Below are 15,472 nucleotides of genomic sequence, written 5' to 3' on the forward strand. Positions count from 1 at the left end.
AGAAAAATCGAGGAGATAAAAAATTATATACGATACAACCCTGATCACACATCTCAAGATCTTCCTTCATCCCGTTCGAAATAAACGTATTTATATAACGCGGGCATGTTTTACGTTTGTTTCTTTGCGTGTTTTCAGTACGCAAAGTATCCGTTTATATGACGATAAAGTGAGCCTGCGAATGCGCATGCGCGTAGTACAGCAAAGACTTTTAAGTCCTAGGAGTTAAATGTGGTCTTTTCGGTATCGCATGCATGCGCTGTTGCGGACAAGTCTGACATTGCGCGACCCTAACCTCAATTTCGGGCTCCGCGAAACAACGGATAACATATGCTTGTTACATAAATAATCGCGTGCAACAAGGACGCAACTGTCTTTTTGTCTCGCGTATTTGCAAGATTCGTCTTCGGCTCACCTACGACTCGTTCACAAAATTGCGCTCGGCCCGAAAAGATCCAGTTTATCTCCTCGTTACACTATTATAAACTATTCTCTGTGATCAATGAACGCATTACTGTATATTGTTTCATTGTTTCCTGGCCTCAAGTTCTCCAAATACTCGACCTATGGCTTATATATGTTATCCTTCTAACTCCTTGAACTCTTGTAACCCTTTGGATACCTATCAATTTATCGGCTTTCTGTACTTGAGGGGTTAAAGATCATAATTTTGTCTCCCAACCGAAATGACGTCACCTATGCATGTATGTATGTTTCTTTATATACTCTGAATGAAAATCAAAATTCAATTGTAAATTTTCCGCAGATTCAATGATCTGGGGCTTGAGTTGAGAGAACGTGTCTCACATGTGCCACGGATATCTTTAGACCGGTCACACGTCTGGTGCGCACAATCACGTGCTGCAGGATTTACGTGGGATTATCTCATCGCGTCGCGCCCAAAACGTGGTTTGATTATTTCAGGTAAGCTTTCAATTGCCGTGGGGCTACATCTGAGATCCGAGCTAAACATCCTACGTTCTAAGATATTTGGAGCATTCTGTATACAACCCACCGATTACAATAATTTTATTCTGATTTTTAATTACATTATTTGTTAGAAAATGAATGCTAAATTTTTTTGTCAACTTCTTAGCTTAAGTGGTTTTTGTAAAGTAAATTTTTCAAATCTGGCGGTTTTCATCGCTAATCGACGATACATTTCCTACTCGGAAAATTATGGATGTAAATTACTCGCTATACATCGTGCCCTTTTGATAAAATTACTACAAAAATGATTCAGAAAATTTAGAAGTTTTGAAATTTATAAATTAATTACAAATTCGAAAATGCAGTATTAAAAAAAGATGGATATCATTCGACCGACCATTTCGGTTATTTTTATGTTATATGACTTTGTCGCATTTTTCTCGAAAATGACAAATACCGTACGCGCAAAATAATTTTTATTCTCAATATCCAGATTTAATTTCGTTGTTATAAAAATGTTCCACATTTCGAGTACGCTTAAACATGAACAATTCGAGTCCTTGACGTCTGGAAGTTACATAGCCAGATATAAATATGTATGCATGTGTATCATCAAATTTGTCGAAATTCAAAAACAGATGTAACAAAATCTGTGTGAGATAAAAGTTTCGATGAAAAACCTGGCATTCAAACTTGTATCAAGGAATTCAATGAAATAAGTCAGTAACGCCGTCGGCAGAGGTGATGTTGAGGGATAACACAGCGGTAAAAGCAAAATAAAAGTGCTTTTTTGATCATTTCTTTTTGAATGGAAGAAAAGGTAATAAGATGGTAATATTTAAGGAAGCTATTAGGCATATATTTAAGTTCCTATAATAAAAAAAGACGATTATCAACAAATATCAAAATATGGCGACACTGGAGCCATCCTCGCGACATATGCGATACGCAGTGTATAAACTGATGCAAATTTGAATCTGAAAAAAAAAAAATCACTCAATCTACGTATCAATAGCTACAGAAATACTGAATACTGAATACCCCTTGAAAAAAATTCAGCTGACCCAGGATGATATTCCGATTGTGAATAAAGAGTTTGTTAAAAACAAATGGACAAGTGACTACTCCGATCTAATTACGTTCAATGATTTTTCTTTAAAGCAAAACTGTGATGTGAGAATGCAGTCTTTCTGTATCTTACAAGCAGACAGTTCTAATATATCAAGTGTTAAATTGGTACGGAGTGCCCGATATGTAGAATTAAATAAACAATCATCGGTTGATGAACGCGCGAATTCAGCTGCTGTGAATAAGAGCGAGATGTATGCAGTAGCACGTACGTTTCTACCTCGGTTACTAATCAGAAGTTACATATGGTGTGAAAAATTTGAGTATTCGGAAATCCCATCCGATATTTCCGTAAAGAATTACAATCACCGGCTCGCCCGATTCAAGGTAAATATTGCAGCTGCATGCTGTGAATACAGGCTCCGTGCATATACAAAGTATCTTGTACATACATTTGATTCGTGTATATAATCACGTTACAACAGTTGTATAAACGTTGCTTTTAGCGAATGGTTTGTGGGCCGGACGTCATGCTTGTTACTAAGAACGAATGTAAGGCTTAAAACCGCGGGTGTTTTACCGCAGATCTCGCGTGAAACTAAAAAAGTTGATAAACACCGGCCAGAACATTGCTATATACGTACCAAAAGCGGTGAAGAACCACGGAGAACCTTCGAGTGGAAGGGACGAATTTAGCGCGGTCGTAAACCTTGTTCATTACTTGTAAACCGCCACGAAACGCCATGTAGCGACGTCGCGACACCACCTCCTATGACCCATTGTCAGTATCATATTGTTAGAGCAAAAAATGACGGTAAATCCAGCGATATCAGTTTGTCGATTAACGCACTTTTCTCTCGGGACTTTTTTTCCACGCCTTTTATACAAGCGTACAGACTCAAAGCGGTTCCGTCTCTTACAAATAATTGGAAGACTGAAAAGGAGAGCATCATACAGTTAGCGTGGAATGTACGGAAAATAGTATTTTTTATTTATTTTTTTTTTTAAGAGTTTTCAAGGATTTATATTATTCAGTTACAGCTATTGTTTGTATTTTTTGAACCAGACTCGATAGCAGGTTGTGCTCCAAGTTTAAGTTTAAATAATGATTCGTTGATAGCCGTCATAAATTTTGTGCATTTGTAAATATTTGATTTTTTAATTCTTCAATTTTTTTTTAATTACTCAACTCACATTTGTTCATCTAATTTCATCCGATTGAACACAGACTAAGTAAAATACAAATTCATTTTAGTGAATTTTTCTTTGGTCAGAAGGCGTATCAGAGTGCCGAGTTCATCAAATATGCCGTGTACATATTACCAGATCTGTCTATTGCTCCTGACTCATGAGATGATTGAGCAGAACTAGAAAGTTCCTGCAGAGGAGTATCCATTTAACTCAGACGTCAATAACTTTTTGTGCCTCGAATATATTTATAGAGAAGTCTTTTTTACGCAGGAATGTGCTTCCCCATGTGCACATACTTGACGGTGTGACGCACACTCGGACGTGAGAACTGTGCGTGTATGGTCCCGTATCTCGTCTGCAGCTGCAAGGGTGTACGTGCAGAAGGTCAGGCTTCATGGGTGGAAATAACTAAACGATGACGTTTCTAAATTCCCATACTGGGTCCTCCTGGCATTAGCCTGCATTTCGATGTCATTCTTGCGGGGATTTCCAGAAACGAGGAGGTATGTGCGACTCCAACACGATCATTGAAATATTGGGGGTGCGGTTTGACTTATTTTTTATTAGAGAATCATTTCCGAGGGTCATACCGATTTCCTAAGTAGGCAGGTACTGTGGGCTCGATGTGCAATCTTGGATAACTACGATAAGACTCGGTGAAAAGATTGTATTCATATTAAAGTCCCATTAATTTCACTCGACAGATGACGGTCATTACGTTCCTCTTGAAGATGTGATTCGAAAAAGTCTTATGTAGGACACACGTATGTGGAGATAAGATAGAATTAAAGTAACCCTATTAACGAAATCAGTCTAGCTGGGTCAGCGCAAGAAATTTGAATGACTATTGAACACTATGTATAAAAAAAAAAACATGATTCCAAACGCTGAATGATTTGCCGTAGTTTCAACTCTTATTCGTATTATTTCTGTAAAATTGATACCAGTGTTCTTGCCTGTGATGTGTTTCTCGTCTCATTTGAATTACCACTCAAACGAGACCTTCCCCAATTTATTTAAATGGGGAAAACTTCGAATTCCAAAAGCAACCTTTTAAAATCAAAAATACTTAATGATTCAATTCGCAGAACGTATCGAAACTACAGTTGTAGACTGTTTAGTTCTATTCCCTACCGATTGCCCCTTCGTAAATAAGTATAAATGAATACTCTATTCAATTTTGGAATGACACGTGCGTCTCTTTAATTAGACGAAATCATGTCACACTGATAAAAGAGGTGATCTATGCGATGTCAAAGTCACTCATTATATTCAATTTGGAACATCGATGCTTCCGGGTTCTTATTTTGAAAATTTGAGACGCTTAGGGTCCGTTGTCAGTTCTAAAATTTTTGAGAGATCCGTAAGAAGACGTCGCGATCGTTATAAACTTATCACAAAACCTGTGAAATCGCTTTGAAGACATCAGCCTCTCCATATTTGAGTGTGGAGGCTGATTTAAGTTCATTTAGCGAGTCCTTTTTTCATCTATCGTACTATTCTATTAGTAAACTAGGACAGACCCGAAAAACTGCGTATTAGAAAACGTGTGACTATTCCGGTCAGGAAATATCTGTCGAGCTGCCGTTGAGAGCAGTCACATTAACTACTCGTCCGTATGGGTTCCATCAATTCTATAATAGCTACGTCGTATTTCGAAACGGAAACTGCAGCACGGCTGCATGACTTTTATAGGTGAAAGGGCCCCACCGTCGGAATCAGTCTATATATAGGAAAAGGAAAATGAAATTTTGAAAAAACTATAGCAGTGTTATTTGCGTTAACGATAGCGAACATTCGTTAATAAAACAGTATCTTTGTTTTTTTTTCATTCCAATTCATTTAGGCTGATTTTCTTCGTCATAGAAATTATCAGAGATCGCCTGATAAAAAATTTGGCAGTCAATAGTGAACAGACATCGTGTTATATAAGTATGGTGCAACGTATTACGTTCGTGAAGAATAAAATTTGCCCATTATAACTATACTGTAATGCTAGATTTTTTAAAAGTTTTTCGGACATTAAGATTTGCGAAGATCAGATGAGCGAAGAAAATGAGCCCGAAATAATTAAAATCAAATTAAAAGCACCAGAGATTAATAATTTTAAACCTTCTAAATTCTAAAACCTTTTCTCAAATTTTTGATATCTTAACTTGAGTTATTCGGATTTGCTTTGATCCATTTCCTTTTCTGGTAGCAAACTTGCGGCTGAGACAAAGACTTAAGCAAAGAAAAGTCTTGCAGAGTAGTATTTATTGCACGTACGTAAACAATTACGAGTCTTTATTCATGTAGTAGTTGAAAATAAATTTTTGTACATTTAATAATCGTCATTGAAAATTCCCGAGGCTGTGCGATAAGAAAGGAAAAACTATTCAGTTTGAATTAATTGACATTATTATTAACTGTTTTCTGATGAGAGGCAATTATCGTCGTATTAGCATAATCATATTATTATTTCTATAATTCTTCGAGAACTTGCAATATTCAAAGAAGAAAAGTAAACTATAGAAAGGAACGTGCCCGCTAAGTATATAAGGTATGCAGTATCTCTTGGAATGACGTTTCCTGATAAATTGATTTTTTGTTTCACCGCAAAAAAATGAGGCAACAAAATAAGATTTAATTTTTCCCAATGAGGCACAAATTTACGAGACCGAAAAAGCTGATTGTTTCAGATAGACATTGAAGTAAACCGCAAACCGCATTGACGTCAAGAGATTTTTGCTATGAATCTTCGTCTCTTCTCATACAGGTGGGTTCGTGTAATAACTGGCGAAACGTGTGTACACGCACACACACTTCCATTATAAAGTCTGATGAAAGTTGTATCATACCTGGCTAGAACCAGGAATCGATTATAGAAAGCGTTTTCCGAATGAAGTCCGATTGAAGTCCAGAAACATTAGACAATGAAAGCGTTTCGAGAGTAATCAAAACAGTACATTGAGTTAGAACTGCGGAATGTGAGTGATTAATTTCAGTGAGTGTGAAGTTTGCAGCGTGAACTGCAAACCTGGGCGTTGTAATCGTACGAGTCAGATATTGCCCATTCTCTCTTGTGACACAGGCTATTTTTTCCAACACCTGTGAAGGAAAGTTTGCTTTGAGAAGCAACGAACCCTGGCGTGTAATGCCGGGCATTTCAATTTCCAGTTGCGAACATGTGCCGACGTCGTTTTACCACACTGTTTAGAAATGGGGCACTTTACGCACGATCTAGAGGTTCCTTACTTTGAAGATCAAAATTTCCGAGCAGGTGTTGGAAAAAAATAATTATTCCAGTGAAAAACGTCATACTTTCGTGACCAATATACCTATTAGACTATTTTAAAATAGGGTGGTATTTATGTTCCTGGTACAAGGATTAAGCATCAATTTTGATCGTACCAAAATATGGAATAAAGCCCCTTCTCACTCGAGCTTCGGCAAAATATTCAGACCGTATTCCGCAGGAGAAAAAAAATATTTACCAAGTATGAAACAGTCAAATACTACAGAATATATGGCTCGCGATTTTTTCTGGGAAAAGAGAAATGAAAAATGAAATAAAGTCTTTAACATACATGCGCTGCGTGTACACGAATAAAGATGGCGCATTTAATATATAAATGTATAATGTGCGCGAAAATCGTGTGACTCTTTTTTTAAACGGGTCTTGCACGCGATCTCTTTCACGTTATAAATTCAATAGGCATCTGAACGTAACTGCTGGCGGTAGATATTGGGGAATGGACTGTGCACAGAGCGCCGTATTTTTTCCCCACTCTGCAAGATATATGAAAGGTATATCATGTATAAAAAAAAAAAACGGTTGAGTATTCGTGGCGATATTAAATTGAAATTTATACTCAATGACTCGTTATTTCTTTCAATACTCATTTGTCGGGCTGTGGTACCAATCGAATAAGAGATAAAAGTCCAAGTACCAACGTCCCGTTAGCCGTCGGTACGTGTCAATTGTTAAATAATGAAGGATATTTTGTAAGGGGTGATCAAGAGTTCTCCCCAGCGTGATCAAACACCGTTGCACTCTTCATCATGAGAGAACCGATCGAATCACAGCTTGGCAATTCAAACTAGTTTTATATCTGATATTATGTAAATCTACGAATAGCGAGACAATATATAGTTGAAACGCGGTCAATTATATATATTGTAACGTTCTATGACGTTGCAAAAATTAATAATGATCCGTGAGCTTATGTAATGAGACAAATTAAAGGCGCAAATAAAATTTGGTGAAAAAGCTTTAATAGCAGAGAACGTGTTTCTAGTTTAAAGTCTGAAACAAGATTGCTTTTACAGTGATGTTGGTTGACGCAGCAACCTTATTCTTTTTAAAGACACAAGAGGTTTATAAACTTCTTTTATCTATGATGACTACTAGATCATTAAAAGGGGGCAAGACGGGTGATTTCACCCTTTGTAACAATATATTACATTACGCAATATCACGCAAAAACCTTATAAACAATCAAAATAACAAAATGCAACCTATTGGAGGTCCTTCAAGAAGGCCTGAAAACGAAAAGTGGGCTTACATTCCATTTTAATAGGGAAATAAATCAAATCAAAGAAAAAAAAAACTAATGCATTATCGATCGACAAAAAAGAAAAACGCTCAGGTTAATTTATGAAGGTTGATTTTTTAAATTTCTCAGTGCACAAAAATTACGTACATATTCTTTCCTGTTATGAATCATTACAAAATCATCAAATTTGGGTGTCGATGATATTCTGGTTCGCGGTTTTTTTTTTTTTTTGCTATCTCAAAGAATGAATCTACTTACACGCCTAATTTTTGATTGCCAAAACTGAACTGAATAAAAATGTTCAAAACGGAACTTTCAGATACAAATTCCGAACTACATATGAAATGCAACACATCAGCATGAAAATAAGAAATCCGATTTAAAACATTTAAAAAATCTTACTTTCACGCTAAGTTTGTGTAAGAATATTTTAATAAAATTCGATTTTTTCGGATTTTGAATCCTATAATACAACGTGCGGAATTCAATCGCGATGCTCGTCTATAAATAACGTATGTGACTTAGAGGAGAAATCCTTAAAATACGTCACAGGATACGTCATAGAGTACGTCGAAATGACGGCATATGCGCTCCCAAATTAGCACATCGTTGAGCATATAGTTGCGGACGTAGAAGCTCAGATGCAGATTCAGAATTATTTTATGGGGACATACACGCGTCTTTCGGACGTCTGCATGAGTTCTGCAAACGCTGGAATTTTCAATAGGGACGCTCGACCTGCTAAGTTTCATTATTTCTTCTCATTATAAATGGCGTGTTGCCTGGAGAGAAAATCTTTATTCCAGCACAGGAGCTTTAAGTCAATGCAGGGGTTTTATTGTGATAGCTTATCGTTTATTATCACAGTGAAACAACGGTACAAGTAATAAAGTTCAATATTGTTGGATTAGGTAATATTTGTACACCCATTTTCTGGTTACATAATCTCGATAATCGTAAAACGAAACGGGTAAATAAAGAAACGCGTGATAAACTGATTTATCAGTCTCTTCTACATGTACCGATAAAAAATCATCCGTAGGATAAAGGGATTGTTGAAAAATGGTGTGACAAAACATTCACAAGGTGAAAAGTACCAAAGGGCAACTATGAAATATTTCAAAAGGATTGCCTGAAAAAGTTCATTTATATTAGCAAAACTAGATTTCAATACACTCCAAATAATGATTATTTAGTTTTTGTCTATGAAACAGGTAAAAATTAATTTCGAGGGTATGCTATCTGTGCAAAAAAGGTGCCCTAAGCATTTATCAGTATACTACGTGTCTTGAAAACATCAAGTTCAATTACTTCACTGAAAGGAATTTTTAGTTCCGGTTACCGCTCGGTCCTTAACTATTTTCATTTTTTACCGTAATCGAAAAATATAGTTCTAGGTAGAAAATGAAAATTAGTTTTCTAGCTGTTACCGGAAGGTCTAGTATCCGTTACTATTCTTTCTCATTACGATCACTGTTACTAGATTTTCATGTAACCGTTGCGAAAATATAATGGTTGCGCAACAATAAATTGACGTTAAAGCTTTATTTGACTAAAAAAGTAGAGTAAACCGAAGAAACTGATTTTGCGTTGCAATTACCAAAAAAGGATCGACATTAGCGCAAAATGGTTACGTGTACCTTGTTTTTCGTAATTCCAACAATATTCAAACAGTTTTATTTAACGATACTTGTTTTACTGAATTTTTCCAGTTATTATAACAAATGAAATTTTTTTCAGTGTTACATCGTTATTTTAATGTATAACACAAGTGACGAAATTTCAGTATAAGGCCCCAGGATAGATTCTTTAGTGAAGAATTTTTTTTTCAATCATATCGGAGAACTGCCGCCTCGCTTCATACGGAAGGAGAATCCTTCAGTCCACGTCAGGTAGGAACACGTGTAAACGACCTCCATGCTCTGAAATTCCACACTCTTTGGTTTTGTACCGCCGTTGTGACGTTGTGCAAGAAACCAGTCGCCACTAACAGATTAATTGTTGAAATTCTAGTGCTAACAATTGCGTTGAACAAAATGCAGTAAATCATCGTGCATGTGTTTTTCAAGAGGTACGGCAATTTAAAAACATGTGAAACTTTTTTTAAACGGAATTTTAGAGAAAGTTGTTAGGGTTAAAAAGATTAAACGTATCATCGTGAACAATGCATGGGAATTTAGGACGTATTTTATAGAGATTTTATTAACATAGATTTTATACGTATAGGTACACTGATTCTGAGAAAAAGGTGCGATTATTTTGCCAGAGCGACTGAATCCGATGGCGCAATTATGAATAAGCATGATGAATCCGAAATTGAAATTCGGTTGAGGCGATGAAAAATTTATTTGCATAGAGAACAATTCTAACAAAGAGTTGTTGAGCTCTGAAAAATTAGTCGTTCTTAAAATGTTAATATTTACCTAAGATATTTAAATAATTTTACCTCGGTGCCTCGTTTTCATCCCTTGACGAAATCTTAACTTCACAAGCTGATTTGCTAATACGTCTTGAGAGGACTCTGTATTTTCATTTGTCCAGTATTTAAATTCATAACAACCAATCACGGTATTTTCTATAAAATTTATAAGTATAATTTCCTGCTCTGAAATTTTATTTCAATTACAATGGTCGATTTAGACGTGAAAAAGTGATTACTCGAGGAAATATTTCGACGATCACAAAGACAGCTGGTTGGTACGCAACCACATGCTCGCATTGATTTATAAAACACCCGTGGAAACGTATTTTTAAACTGCAAACCAAAATAAAACTGTGTGCTTTAAACGCCGATATTTTGCAGATGTTTGTACTAAATTTGAAATTGTGCAGATCATGCTCAACAACTCCGACAAACGGATTGAGAGGGCTTATTGTTAGCCCTAGTCGCGATGGCCAGAATATACGTATACCGGTGATAAACAAAATTGTAATTAGTTCATTATATATCACAAATATAATTTGTAGTAGAGGCGCCGATAAAATACAAGTTATATTTGTAATCTGTAATATTATACTCACAGGGTAAACCATAAAAAACGTACCAAATCTTACCTAATTCTAGGTATAATCAAAAATTTACACACCTATCCAATGATTAATCGTTTTTGAATTAAAGCCGGTTAAATTTGATAGATGTAAGTCACCATATTCAATCAGCCGTTTTGAATTTCATAATTCGAACGCTCAATTTGAAATCAGTGACCCTCAAAACCATAATGCGGATTTTATTCTTACAAAATTCGTCAACCTTGATATTTTCAGTACTTTATCTAGTGTTAGTGTTAGCAACAAGCCAACTGTGCACCACCGGCACTGTTCTACTTCAGTTTACAATTGCAAAACCACAGTTTTTACACGACACCAACTCGAAAACGGCTCATAGTCGATAGGTGTTGATAAAAAAAATTCAATCATAGAGATAGACACGGTATCTGTTGGTAAGGTTTGGCACCTTTTCTATGCACGACGTATTCGCATATTAGTATCGAAAAAACATACAATTTGTAATTGAAATGAATAATTATAATTACAAATTGTAAGTTTGCAGTACCCAATACTGATCTATGTAACCTATTATCTTGTTACTGGTTGCTGAACAGATCTTGACCATAGTAACCCAGCGTTAACACCATTTGATCTGGAGATTGGCGAAATCTGGCAACCCAAGTTATCCAACAGTGCGATACATTTTACGCATCTGTAATTAGCCTGTGAGAAGTGCGAAACAACAGACTACCGATTAACGATGTGGCAAAAAGGAGGATTTCATCGCAAAATAACGGCCGCACAATTTTAGAAAACTGCAAATGCCTCGGTTGGTTTCATCGTTTTTGCGAAATGCACAGCGGCCTACGTGACGAAGAGTCACATAATTGCGAGCGGACTGTACGCGGGTTATAAGAGCTCCGAGACGAGTTATAGCCTCGGTGTCAGTCAGCTACATACCCTATATCCATTACTTGGTCGCTGCAACGGCGTACGCGCTGAAAATTTGTAAAAAGACCTGTTTCTACCAAGAATATAACGGGGAGGGTATCGTATGTACGGGGAAAATATTATTTTCTTGAATGATTATTCCCCTACGAAGACCTTACGTTAAATTAATTCATGCCAAATTCTATCAACTGTGCATTTCAAGGTACACATAAAAATCAAGCATTCTCTGCGAATTGTGTCAGATATTTAAATTAGATTGTTAGAAAAATGCCTTTGTTACGTTTACATACAAGAGGGATTGTGCGATTAACTGTAGACCTCGATTACTTGTTTTCCCAATCCATAGAGCAATACAACCTTTCAATTAACCATTTTTCCAAACCTATATATCAATGACTGTTTTACTCGATTAATCGATAAAGCAGCCGTTTCATTCAATCCATTTTTCGACTCTTTGAATCACCAAAATCTACGATTAATCAAATAGCTTTAATTTAGAGCAAGTATCCATTGGAGGATATAAATAGGAGAAAAAAATATTGTACAAAATTCATTTCACATGGAGAGACATGAAAAATAAATGGTAAATTGTGATACGAGTGCGGAAAGTGAGTGATTTCCGATGAGTGTGAAGTTTACGGCGTGAGCCGCAAATGCGAGTGTTGCAATCGCACGATAGTATAGTGTAAACAAAGTATGAGCCGAGGCGAACGCAGTAATCACACGAGTCAGATATAGCCCATTCGCATACGTATCACAGAGGAATTATTCCAACAGCCGTAGAGGAAAGTTTTATTTGCGAAGCAACGAAGGTTTCACCGACAACGCGTACAATCGGGCTCAGGTAACTTACGCTCAATGATACAGTGTGGAAAATTGAGTTATTCGAAAGCGTGCACGCACCAAAGTAAGCCCTAGTGTGTAAAATGAAGCATTTCGGCAGTGCGCATGCCCAAGCCGCGAACGTTGTTTTACCGCACTGTTTGGAAACGGAGGATGCTTTATCATGCATCCGTTAATACATTTATCACATATTTTCGTCAAAAATATCTGCATGTGAAATGTATCCCATCTTTATCTACTCATCCATTCCGCGTGCCAGTTACTCTAAGGAAGCCGAAGCATATGGTACTTAAAACTATCGTAATATAAAATACTCATTAAGGTGTAGGAGTGATATAATAGATACGTCTGTGCAGCCTAACATTATCTACATACATGCGCACATGCAAATAGCAATTGCACAAGATAACGAAATTTTATTAGCGGCGCTTGTAGTGCACGTATGCCTATGCTGATGTAAGTATTCATACGTAATGCATGTACGTAATGCGTCAAAGCTAAGTTATGTCAAACAAAGTTTCGCACGTATTCGTTATTGCTGCGGTGAGATTATTATTTACAGTTTGATAATGTTTAATCAATAAATGTTTCAAACATATTGCAATACGTTATGAAATATACGTATTATGCATATATTATATATATAATATAATGTACTTGATACAACTACGGCAATTGACACGAGCACTACGGGGTTTCATTAAACGAATTACCATAGTTAATCGTATGAATACTTTATACCTATAATAACGATAAAAGTTAGACGACAAAGTATCAACGACTTATCAGCTGTTGTTAATAATCATTACTGGCATTACTTATTAATTTTTCATGTCGTTTATCAGAACCAAATGTAGGCCGATCACATAAATGCGAATGCTTTTCAGCAAAAGATCCTGTTGAAGAACTTTTATTCTTATTCCTGCTTTACGAGAATTGATAGTTTCATATGACTAACATTTGAGTCGATTGTGATCGATTTACATAAATTGTGGTCAATTTTTGTAGGCTTCGTTGGTCTTTCTTTGTTTTGCATTTAAACAGGATGAGGTTAAATTGATAAGTAAACAACGCGCGAATATCGCTGTGGACCGTGAAGAGCGTAAATTGACATTGTTGTAATTGACGGTTTCATGATAATGAGTCAAAAATGACGTTTGCATGTGATATGCTAACGTCGCTGTAGCAGTTCCTGACCTGGTTAAGGAGGAATCGGCCGGACCGTCTGAATAAAAAGTTAGGAAAAGAGAAAGAACCATTCACAGCAAACGCGAATAATACAAGCTAAATGAATATCAACAATCTGAGAAAATATTTTATAGTCAATTAATGTTAATTGAAAATGATTAAACTCTGCTCCTTTCGATCAGAGTCGAATATTTTTATGCTCATTTTAATCGCTGGCCAAATCCTGACAAACTGTCTGAAAAACAACCAAGAAATCACACATCGTAGCATCTTCGTAACTCTCAAATTTAATTGTTGACGAATATTTGTTCCATCGTCTTTGCATAATTTTATTTTTAATTACTCTGGATAAAACAATTTGTAAAATCTTTTTCAGGCGATCGCTGGAGATATCTATAGTGGACAAAATAAGATTAGAAACATTGGAATGGGATTAAAAACACTAAAATTTAATTATTTCGAACGTTCTAATCGTAAAACCTTCGTCTGCTTCATGAAAGAATGATGCCAGAAAACGTATTCGTGTAATTAGCGATAATCCATACATACACAAAAACTCATTTCTTGGTGTTATCTTCGCATGGAAACAAAAAGTTTTCGAATACGTTTGTTCGACATTGCAATTTGGCATCAGTGCTGCGTAGGCTTTGATAATAGTCAAAATAACTGCTATTTTACTCGATCGACTATCAATAAGACTGACTAAAGGATTCTCGTAACTTGTGCGGACTTATATTTTACGTAATGCAAAAAAAAAAAAACGAGCATGGTTGCATCGTATCGATATAAAACCAATCTGGTTAGCAAGTCGCCGTAATTCTGACGAATATAAAATATGCGTGTATGATTTTATAAAATTTTTGTATCGCGATAACGCTGCATAAACAAAAATCTGGACCAGACTTTACTTTTACAAGTATTTTTTTAAGTATGTCACGGTTCTGCGTCTACAGATAAATGGAGTGTAAGTTATTACGAAGGAACGGTTGCCCTGCCGATTTACAGATCCTGCCTGTCAATTAGTGTTACATTGGCTGGTGACACCAATCGTTGAACTTATCAGTGCCCCATTAGTTACAATTAAATAGCGTTTAAATTGAATTGCCAGTGCCTACGTGCAGAAACGTGCGAAGCTAATAAAACGAAATCATGCATGACACGTTACTCCTTTTGACCTTGATATTTCAGAAGGAACGTCGAGATGATCGCCATTTATTGGGTCATCACTCTTGCGGGTTTTCAGATCGGAATAGTACTCGCCCGCATAGTCATGAAACATAACGGGGAGTCCAAAATAGAAACAGATCTAAAAATATTGCGGTTTTTTCCTTCGATTTACGTATTGACATCTTGATTAATACGATTCCGCTAATTCAATTGGCATCAAGTACGTTAAACCATGGTTTGCAGGGAAAATACACGTCTAATAATACATGTTTGTAGATGTATTCATTCCCCGCGTAAATATAAATTTTCAGCTGTCGTAAACTAAACAAATTTTTTTATCTCTTGAGAGCCTAAATGAAAAAACTATACCGCTCCAATCGGTTGCTTGTTACAGACCTCGGTATAGTTTTCACGCGTTATTTCCATCGTACAAATAGATGTGGATCATTTTTTTTCGGTTGATATTGAATTGCCTTTAATCAGGTGTTCTCCGGCGCGCGTTTACAGAGACGCATGGTATTACCAGCCATAGACTCATAGAGCTAGACAGCGTGGTCTGTGCACCGAGTTGAAGCCGTAATTAGAAAATTAGAAGGAGAGAGAACAGC

General features: G+C 36.3%; 1 protein-coding gene across 2 annotated transcripts in view; it reads left to right on the forward strand.

Moving 5' to 3' along the window:
* The window catches only part of LOC107222477 (DDB1- and CUL4-associated factor 7), a 45,999-nt gene that overhangs the window by 25,527 nt on the left and 5,000 nt on the right, over positions 1–15,472 (forward strand). Inside the window, exons 4-5 of one of the 2 annotated variants that reach the window (XR_006904228.1) lie at positions 767–924; positions 3,460–3,692. The exons of the other annotated variant lie outside the window; for it this stretch is intronic. The gene's annotated coding sequence lies outside the window, so the exon portion shown is untranslated. The remainder of the gene's footprint in view (positions 1–766; positions 925–3,459; positions 3,693–15,472) is intronic. 2 annotated transcript variants of the gene reach the window in all.

This window comes from Neodiprion lecontei, chromosome 4, assembly GCF_021901455.1.
Source record: "Neodiprion lecontei isolate iyNeoLeco1 chromosome 4, iyNeoLeco1.1, whole genome shotgun sequence".
Lineage (NCBI taxonomy): Eukaryota > Metazoa > Arthropoda > Insecta > Hymenoptera > Diprionidae > Neodiprion > Neodiprion lecontei.